The following is an 11,075-nucleotide window of genomic DNA, read 5'->3' on the forward strand; positions in this document are numbered from 1 at the left end:
CCTCTATCTTTTCCGCAAAAATATCACGAGTCTTTATCAAATACTTTAGTAAAATCTATATACACTATATCCATAACCTTCCCTGATCAAACAGTATAAGATCCCAAATTTGGGTCTGGAGGAGACCGTAAATGCCATATAACCCAGTCCATTCATTTCATAGCCAAGGAAACTGAGGACCAGGAAGATTATATAACTTATTTTAGTTCACACAGTGAATATCAGAAGCATGATGTGAACCCAGATCGTCTAAATCCAGAGCCAGTGCTTTTCTCCTTTAAGTCACAAAATCTTTTCATAAAATGAAATAAGATTATTCCAGTATAATCTCTTCTTTAAAAAAATCTGATTGAATTAATTTACTTTTTAAAAATCCACACACAAAAAAGGCCTCACAAAATGTCATTTTCCCCCTTGACCTTTCTTTAACACACACAGCAAGGCTTTAATAAGATGCTGAAAATGTGGTACATTTGTTGGGTGATATTCTGCAGAGAATAGCACATTATTCCCTAATAAAAAACCATCGATGAAGAAAATTCTTGCAACATAAACACCTCTAGTTCACATGAATTTGCCTGCTGCAAAGTTAACCTCTGACATCTAGCTTTTTGCTACAATTAACACTATAGCTTTGAATAACTAAATGTAAACATTTTTAGATCCTGAATGCAATATTTTGAGGGGAGAAAGAATGAAATTGTATTTAATTACTGAATCCACAAACCTTAAGTATCTATAATTCAACAGTAACTTAGTAAGGCTCAACAAAATAAAGATTCATCTTTGTCCTTGGCTCTTGTACCATAGTTTCACAGTTTTTATTCAATTAGTGACACTACTTAATAAAAATACATACTGAAATAGAGAAAGGGATAATTGGGCAATAAACCTGACTGTTTATTTTAGTCTCTCTAGATTGGGTAACCAATAAATAGTCTTACACACTGGAGAAGAATATTTCAAGATGGGAATTAGTTCTTACTTATGGTTCATAAACTGTAGATTGACTTTCAATGACATATGAAGAACAATGACTCAAAGTGGCCACACTTGGCAAGGTTTGAGTGATTTAGAATAACATCTTTCTCTTATTCTTTCAATTTTCTGTTGTGTTATGCATTATAGAAGCTGGCATTACTTACAATGTTTCCTCCATTTCCATTCTAGCATAATTTTCAAATTAATAGCTGGCTAAGATTGAAGATTCAACATAATGATCTCCTATTTTTTAGAAAATTCACAATAGAAGATACTAAAATTATGCCAGAATTCAAGTGAGAGGAGAGACATTAGAAAAATAAAGAAAGTAGTGTGACAATTAAAAATATGAGAGACATAATTTCTGGGTAATTTAATCATTTAATTAATATGGCCAGCAGGATATTGATAAAAGGAAGTGTATGGTGTCTCTCTCAGACCAAAAGCCCTTAATGGCAGTGGAGTCTCTGTTCATATACCCTTCCAGCTGTAGGAGGTCCATCACATAGCAAACAATTCTAATTGGTTATTATCATTCAAATCTAACTGATTGACATGATTGAAGGTAGGTTATATTAAAATGAAGTCCAGGGATGACATCAGAGAAAGGAATTTCCTTTTCTTCTAGGTGTGGTTTAATCTCTTCAATCCTTCAACTATCTAGACAAAAGGATCTGTCTCTACCCAAGACTCCTTTTGTGAGCTTAGGTCTGGTTTGACCCAGATGAATTACTTTCAAGGATTTAGACCTTGAGTGGAGGAAGAAGAAAGGATTAAGAAAGAAGGGGAGATCACTGTGATGTGGGTGGAATTTGGGGTCAAATTTATCGTGAGTTGTCCCAAAAGAATTATAAGACTTAGGACTCAGTTTCCCAAGTTGTATTGCAATACTGTGGGTGACCACAAGGAGAGAACCAGAATAGTGGAAAGGTGACTCTCGAATAGTGAAAGAAAAGACAGTTATATTTATAGTATAGATAAATTGATTATCAGTCTCATTATAATAATCTCCACCTTAGGGAGGTACAGGGGAGGGCCTATCCTAATTTGGAGTTCCTGGGGACCTAAGCCAACCCCCAAGGCGGTTACCTTTTTCAGTGGAAATGTGTTTTGGGGGTTTACATGTCATAAGGTGAATCTGGGGACAAATTTGGCCTTTTCTGCGCATGTCTCTTTCTGATTCCCATGGCTAGTTTCAAAACATCTTCATTTATCATTTATTCCTAGTTTGAGTTTCTATAGCCTGTCATTTTATTTAAGGTCTTCATGGCCTAGGTCCCTCTGTTTTCATTATGAGTACTGATTTCTGTGGGTCAGAGAACTTAGCATCCTGACTTGTAAGTTATCCATTAACTGGGGTCTGACTCTGTTTTAGAGCTAATATCTGAATTAGAGCTTGGGTCTCAGGTTTTTCTGTTAACCCTTTTTTCACCTCCTACATCAACTGGGTCCCCCAAGATATTGATTTTTTTTTTTTTTTTGCGGGGCAATGGAGGCTAAGTGACCTGCCCAGGGTCACACAGCTAGTAAGTGTCAAGTGTCTGAGGCCGGATTTGAACTCAGGTACTCCTGAATCCAGGGCCGGTGCTTTATCCACTGCGCCATATAGCTGCCCCCAAGATATTGATTATTAATGATTATTTCTCACAATAGGCATGACCACTGCTTGATGAAGCCATCTTGACTCTTTGTGATCATTTCCTTTTCTAGATTTTCAATAACCATCTCTTTAATAACACATTCTGGAATTTTCCAGGAAAAGAAGTAAAATTCACTTATCTATACATTGTAGATGACATTCCCTTTCCTTTTTGGAAAACTGAGACATCTGCTCTTCTCTAGTCCTGTGGTGTCTCTCTACCATTCCCCACATTCTTTCAAATGTAATTAAGAATGGCTCAACAATTTTTCCACCAGTTTTTTCATTAGAAAAAGCTGTAGTTATCCTTTTTCTTATTTTTTAAAATTTTATTTTTAATTTATGGACTAAAACAAGCATTTTCATAACATAGTACAATAAAAAAGACAATTGTACATGAAATTGCAAATCTACTGTGCTCAACTTGTTATTCCTTTCAAATATACAGCAATATTATCATGTAAATTTCTTTTTTTTCTTCCCCTCTCCCCGACTCTGGAGATAGCTATCATTAGACACAAATATGTATGTTGTATAAAATTATTTTATACACACTTCTATTTATCAGTTCTTTCTCTGGATACAGATAGCATCTTTATAGGTCCTTTATAGTTAATTTGGGTATTTATAATACTATATAATCAAAATTATTCATTTTACACCTAACTTGGTTCTCTATCTTTTGTTTATTCAATAAATTTGTTTGCCTAGCCACAAGTCTGAAAAGTGATATATATGTTCCATTTTCTTCTAATTTTCTATATTTATCTTGACAAAGTGACTTGAATCCAGCAGTGACAATTAGGTGCTCTCACTATCTCCTTTCTCATTTGAAGTATTCACTCCCTATTACTCATTTTTGTTCTTTCTAGCCTACTCTAAAGTAGAGAAAATAAAAGCAAAGAACTTAGTTCTATTTCTGTCATCAGTTATCTGCATCCCACCCACTTTAATCAATAGACCACTTACACTGAATACTACCATACCTCACATCCTCTATTTCCTGCTCTTACTTCCACTTTGTGTATTTAAAAATCTAACTTGGCTATTGAATTTCCAGTGAATCTGGACAACTGAAACTCAACCTATCTAAAAGATAATCCAGTTATTTTTCTATCTAAATCTACCCCTTCTCCTGTCTCCCTATTTCTCCTGAGGAATCTACCATCCTTCTAGTCACCAGGGTAACAAACTTGGAGTCATCATTGACTCTTCCCTTTCACTCACTGCCTGGCTCTCCACTACATTCATTTGGAGGAAGGCCCCAAGTGGTAATGGACTAATTCCCTTGGCTGAGAAGCCAAGTGTAGAAGAAAGTCTTCCACTTTTTCCCCTTTCCCTTTACTATATCTGTTTAGATCAAGAGTACTTAACTTGAGGTCCATGAACTTTAAAAAAAAATTTATGTCTATATTCTAATATACTTGGCTTCCTTTGTAACCCAATGTATATTTTTTATGTTTTTAAAGACATTATTCTGAAAAAGAGGTGCATAGGATTCACCAGATTGTTAAAGGAGTCAATGAAGCAGAACAAAGGTTATCATAGAGCTAAAAAAACGAACAAAAAATAGTATGTCTTATTTTTCTATTCCCTCTCCTCCCACTCTTCAATTGATGATGGTGGTTTTGTAAACCTGATTTGATTTTTATAAATGAGTTTATTCCCATTTTCTGTGGGTATATCATTACTTGAGATCATATTGTACATGAAGGGGATGTTCATGAGGAGTTGTATAATTCACATTCTATCTACACTGCTGTTGTTGTTCAGTCGTTTCTGACTCTTCATGACCCCATGGACAATACTGTCTATGGGGTTTCCTTGGCAAAGATAGTGGAGTGGTTTGCCATTTCCTTCTCCAGTGGATTAACTCGAAAAGAAGTTAAATGACTTGCCCAGGGTCACACAGCTAGTAGATATCTGAGGCTGAACTTTAACTCAGGTCTTCCTGACTTCAGACACAGTGCTCTAACTAGGGAGCCACCTACCCATCTCCTAAACAAACAAAGTGACTTGCATGAGGTCAAGCAGCTAGTCAGTGTCTGAGGTCAACTATATCTATATATACTAGAACCTTGCAATTCTGAATTGGGAGGTTAAAAATTTTTCATCTGGGCTACTAAATACAATTTACTTCTATAAAAATCCTTTAATTCTTCAAGCAGAACCCGACGCTTGAACTCAGGGTTCACTTAGATTTTCCTTGAAAGAATGAGCTGATTGGAGACATGGTACCACAGCTAAAGGTGTGAGTTCTATTCTCAGAGGCTCAAGTTTGCCCTTTTTAGGCAAAGGGGAGGAAAGAAAGGTGTCCCCTCCATCCCCTATCCCTGAGAGGGAAGAATCTCTTTTTTAATTATTTGTCTTTCTTTCTTTCTTTTTTGCGGGGCAGTGAGGGTTAAGTGACTTGCCCAGGGTCACACAGCTAGTAAGTGCCAAGTGTCTGAGGCCAGATTTAAACTCAGGTCCTCCTGAATCCAGGGCTGGCGCTTTAACCACTGTGCCACCTAGCTGTCTCCAAGAATCTCGTACCACTGAAGATCTTCCTCCAATTGAATCACTGCAGTCATGGTTACCTGCCATGAACGGTGAGGATGGCCACCCTTGGGAGAGCCTGGTTGGCTCTGCTTCTCATTTTGTCAAACTATAAACTTTATGTATATATAAATATGTATGTGTATATTTATGAAATTTAACAGAACAGTAACAAAACTGGCATTGTTGTATTCCTATACTTTTTGTTTTCTTCTGTGCATAAAAGAAAGTTACTTGATTCTATTTTTGCATATCTATCACTATCCACTGAACTATTCCCCTCTGTACCCCCTGTTCCCCAAGTTGAAGTCTTCTCTTGCTGCAAATACGCATACATTATCAAAACAAGTCAACACATTGGTCATGTTTGGAAGTGCATCTCATTCTGTGCCTCTGGGCCATTACCTAACAGTTGTTATTCTTTTTATCTACATCATCAGTATTCTCTATTGTTATCTAGTTTAGTGGTTATAAGCAGGCAATTTTCTTGCTCTCTTTTTTCTTTATTTTTTAAATCACAAAAGTATTTTATTATTTTCTAGTTACATGTAGAGATAATTTTCAACATTTGTTTTTTTGTGGGGTTTTTTTGGTGAGGCAATTGGGGTTAAGTGACTTACCCAAGGTCACACAGCTAGTAAGTGTTAAGTGTCTGAGTCAGGATTTGAACTCAGGTCCTCCTGACTCCAGGGCCAGTGCTCTATCCACTGCGCCACCTAGCTGCCCCCAACATTTGTTTTTATAAGATTTTTAGTTCCAAATTTTTCTCCTTCCCTCCTTTCCCTCCCCCCTCCCCAAGACAGCAAGCAATCTGATATAGGTTATATATGTACAATCACATTAAAAATATTTCTGCATTAGTCATGCTGTGAAAGAAGAATCAGAACAAAAGGAAAAAAATCTCAAAAAAGAAAAACCAAAAAAGTAGAAATAGTATGGTTCGATCTGTATATAGATTCCACAGTTCTTTTTTCTGGATTTGAAGAGCATTTTCCATCATGAGTCCTTTGGAACTATCTTGGAGCACTGTATTGCTGAAAAGAGTCAAGTCTATCACAGTTGATCAAAACACAATGTTGTTGATACTGTGTACAATGTTCTCCTGGTTCTGCTCATCTCATTTAGCATCAGTTCATGTAAGACCTTCCATATTTCTCTGAAATCCACATGCTCATCATTTCTTACTCTCTCTTTTTTCAGTTTAAAATCTTCTTCATTAGATTTCCAATGCAAAAAGTAAATATATATTTAGTTTTAATTGGTAGGTACACTCCATCATTGGCCTGAAGCCTGTCATTCCTATATTTGAAGCTTTAGTCCAGAAACCCAAATCTAATTTTCAGATACCATGATCTTAACCAGTTTCATAACTTCATTTACTTGCCCAAGATTTTGTAATCTTAATCAGTGCTTTCTAGATTCCCTCAAGCAGTATTATTTGAGCTCCTATTCATTGCCAGAGGGGATATAATTTATTTTGACAAGTCTTGGAGATTCTCTGACATATATTGGATACATGCCACAGGAAGACAACAGATATCGCTGATGTACCAGATCAATAGTTGCCTCCTCCTTTCACACTATATTCATTGGTATTTCTTTCCCTTCTCCTTTAGGTGACATTCTCCTCTCAAAGTCCTGCCACAAGTCAGAATTTCTCCATTTGCCTCTTCAGATCCAATTTCTTTTTGCCTTGAAACCCCTCTTTCAATTTATTTGTTTTTAGAAATACTTCAATTGTCCTGATAATGTGGGGTAAGGAGAGATGATTCTTCAAGTAACCCTTTTTTTTTTTTAACTCAGAAATTTTCTGAATTTTATCAGATCAACAGCAGAATACCAGAAAACAATATAGTACCCTTTTGCCCACGGAGGGAAAAAGTACATACTATCATACAGAATTGTTTCAACATCATCAGGATAAAAATCCTTTATTCAATATCCTTGACAAGTGGTCATCACTTTTCTTATCCATCATGACTAGCCTATTCCATTCCTTAATATATCATTATAAAGCATTCACCAAAATCTAACATTGGGAATTTATATTTGTGACAATGGATTTATTCAGAAATTTTCTTTGAAACTTTCTATTTTAAAAATATTCCTGTTCAAAGAGTAATACAACCTTGTAATTTTACAATGGAAAAATATGACTATGTGCATAAACTTACAATTTAGGACCATAGCATCATACATTTAGAGCTGGAAGATGTCTTGATGCAACAGTTCTTAAAGTATGGTCTGGGTACTCCTGGGGGTCCTTAGAGCCTTTCAGTGGATCCTTTGAGATCAAAACTATTTTTATAATAATACTAAAACATTTTAATTTCTAATAGGTAAATATTGATAGATGTAATCCGCATTAACTAAAAGCTCTCTGGGAGATCCTCAAAAAATTATAAAAAGATCCTGAAACCAAAGAGTTTGAGAACCTCTGCTATACAGAAGTTCAAGCCCTTCATTTTCCAGAAAAAGGGAAGCTCACAAAGGTGATAGGAAGATCTTGCACCAGGTTGAATTGCATAATGCTTATTCCTAATAAATGAATAAATGTTTTAGATAATGCCACAGACTCCAAGACTAGAAACAGATTATGCTTTCACATGAATAGAAAAATTCTATTTACATAAAATATTATTTTAAGAATATATTGGGGGCAGCTAGTGGGTGCAGTGGATAAAGCACCGGCCCTGGATTGCCAGAAGGACCTGAGTTCAATCCAGCCTCAGACACTTGACACTTACTAGCTGTGTGACCCCGGGCAAGTCACTTAAACCCCCCATTGCCCCGCAAAAAAACAAAAACAAACAAACAAACAAAAGAATATATTAGGGAGGAGGGGGGAGAGACTGATTCAAACTGTTGAACTGAAAGGATTAAAGGAAACTGGTTCCTTCAAAGTCCCTCACCCCCCATCAAAGAAAATTTTTTTCATTTAAAACCCCCTAAATAAAGAAAAATGTTTTTAAAAACACACAAAGCAAAAAGATATTAATTTTTAAAGCACAACATTTTAATAAATCTAATTAATAGAGAATAAAAAATTATAGAGCCAAAGAATTATTCAACTAAAGTATCAGAAACAATGAAAATGGAAAAAGAAATCACAAAAGATTTTCTGAAGCATTCTAAAATAGATAGACATTTAAATAATGAAAGGCATAGCATTGTTATTATTGCATAACACATAATAATTTTAATATAAAAACTAAGAAACCACAAAACCAAATAACTCTCTCTTTTATCTCAAATATCAGATGCCAAGTCCTGCTAATGCTACCTTCACAATTTTTTTCCTAGCCATTCATTTCTCTGTGGAATGAAGCTGATCTTTAAAAGTTTAGAACCTAATGGCAGAAAAGGGGCTGAAAATGAGGCATTAAACTAACTTAAAAATCCCAGCTATTCTTGGTGATTTCTTTATGAGTCATGAGTCCCCAGAGTGAATTAGAAAGGGAGTAACATGATAGATTGAATAATGATTGGCTATGCCCCCTGAGGGGTTTTTCAGTCAGTCCAGGTGAAACTGTGACTCAGAGAAGAGCCCCAGAAGATGCTGCAGAAGTGCTCGCTTTGACAGCACATATACTAAAATTGGAATGATACAGAGAAGATTAGCATGGTCCTTGCCCAAGGATGACAATTCGTGAAGCGTTCCAGAGGATGCTGTGGAAGGGAAGGTTTCCATAGTGAGAGCAGAAACCCAAGCAGAGCCAATCAGAAGGAGCCAGTCAGGACTTCAGGTGTGAGGCTGAGTAGACTGATGGAGCATGAAGCATGTCGTGTTAGATTCTTTGTGGTTGAACCAACCACATGACTGCAGACCCCAAAGTGATATTTCTGTCTCTCTTTCTGATTTGAATTCAACTTTGTCTGATATCACTGGTGACAACTTGGCTTGCTGTGATATGGCAGTAACAGATTGTCAATTTTAGACTACCTTAGATTGTTCTGGCTTAACTGTGTCTCCTGTAAACAATATGTTGTTGAAGTCTTCTTTTTAATCCATTTTATGTCTTTTTAAACATTTTACTACGGAGTTAGTTTATTCCATTTAGATTCATAACTATTTGATTTGTCCTTTTTCACATTTTTTACTCATAAATGCACTACGTTATATCACACACACACACACATTTACCTCTTGTACTCTTCCAGCACACCCCCTCCCCCACCTTTTCAGATTGGTAAACATTTTGTATTTATATATTATTTTCCAATCTCTATCTCTTCCTTCCCTCCCTTCCTTCTCCCCTCCCCAAGGCGGCAAACAATCTGATACAGGCCATACATATATGATCATGCAAAACATCACCATATTTGGCACTTAATGAAAGAATGTGAAAAATAGCATGCTTCAATTTGTTCCATCAATATCAGTTCTTTCCTGGGAGGCAAATAGTATACTTCATCAATATTCTTTGTCTTGGATTGTCTTGAATCATTGTAGTGTTGAGAATAGTCAAGTCATTCACAGTTCTTCATCAAATAATATTGCTGCCTCTGTGTACAGTGTTCTCTTGGTTCTGCTCACTTCCCAATACATCATTTCATACATGTCTTTCCAGACTTTTTTGAAGCACTTATTTTTTTCAAATAATTTATGTAGTATTGGGATGAATTGTTCTTTAAAAGTTTTGTAGAATTTAATTGTGAAGCCATCTTATCCTGGAGATTTTTCAACTCATTCAACTTCTCCCTCAAAAATTTAGATGCTATACCATTTGATGCTTATATGTTAACCATTGTTAAGTCACTCTGACACGTTTATTCTTCCTGTGTGTATTATTAATATAAATTGAACAGAACTGTTCCAAACAAAATGTTCCTTTTTTGTCAATAACTATGTAGGTTGTTTTGCATTAGAATTCCCCTTTATCCAAGAAAGCAACTACTGTGACTCCTGCCCTTTTTTGTTTTTTATTCCCCTTTTTCTGAAACACCTTTATGCAATATTTAGTGATGTAGTTAATATAACATTCTAAGAGTTCCCATGCATGTATGACATAAATCCTTTCTTAGATCTCATCACTCACAATTGTGCTACTTGTGATTTTGAACTCTGAAATTCCCCTCCTTAATCATAATCTCTCCTTCCTCTGCCATAATCCTCCTACATCTTTCTTTTATTATCCTTGTAATCTTCATGCCCTCTATCCCTCATTCTCTCAAGTCTATCACTTTCTTCCTTTCACAGTCGACTGTATCATTAACCAATTACTATAAATTTTCCTCCATCCTTGGCTAACCTTAATTTCTTATCCTTCCACCCTTCATGTATTGCCAATCTCATGTATAGATGGACTCAAACTTCCATCTTCTTCCCTTTTACTCCTAAGCCATTGTCCACTGAAAGAATTGATGCCACCATGCTGAAGGGATCCACTACAAATTCATCTCATCTCAACCAGGCAATCATTGCTGCATAGTAGTCCTTTCATTCTTCTTGATCAACCTTTTACCTCACACCCTACAGTAGTCATTCCAAACCTTTTCTTCTTTCTATAAGTTCCTAATGTCACTTCCCCCTCTTCTCTAATGGCAGATTTCTTGCCTTCTTAATTTACTGAGAAAATCAAGGCCATACATCATGAGATACTAAATCCTAACCTCAACTTCTTCAACCATACTCTCCTCCTTTTACTCTGGTCTCTGAGGATGAAGCATCTTTCTCTTTAAACATATGTACCTAGTAAGTGATAATTGACTGTCTACTGACTGACTTGAAAAAGCCAATCCCTCTATCTATGTCCTCCATCTCATTGCTTCTCATCTCTCTGTATCAGTCTCGTTTTCTTAAACACATATTTGATTGCTCCTCATCTGCTGGCTCCTCCTGCCTACTCAGATGCCCTTGTCCTTAAAAACCCTTGATCTTTTCATCCCCTTAAAATGATATCCTATATCTTCTCTC

The 11,075-nt window shown here is 36.0% G+C and overlaps 1 non-coding gene across 1 annotated transcript; it reads left to right on the plus strand.

Annotated features, from left to right (window-relative positions):
* The first annotated feature begins 8,725 nt into the window (after positions 1–8,725).
* On the plus strand, positions 8,726–8,827 carry LOC122752241. Its single transcript, XR_006356026.1, has one exon. It is a non-coding gene; the product is annotated as a U6 spliceosomal RNA (small nuclear RNA).
* The last annotated feature ends 2,248 nt before the right edge of the window (positions 8,828–11,075 follow it).

The sequence above is a fragment of the Dromiciops gliroides genome, chromosome 3 (assembly GCF_019393635.1).
Source record: "Dromiciops gliroides isolate mDroGli1 chromosome 3, mDroGli1.pri, whole genome shotgun sequence".
Lineage (NCBI taxonomy): Eukaryota > Metazoa > Chordata > Mammalia > Microbiotheria > Microbiotheriidae > Dromiciops > Dromiciops gliroides.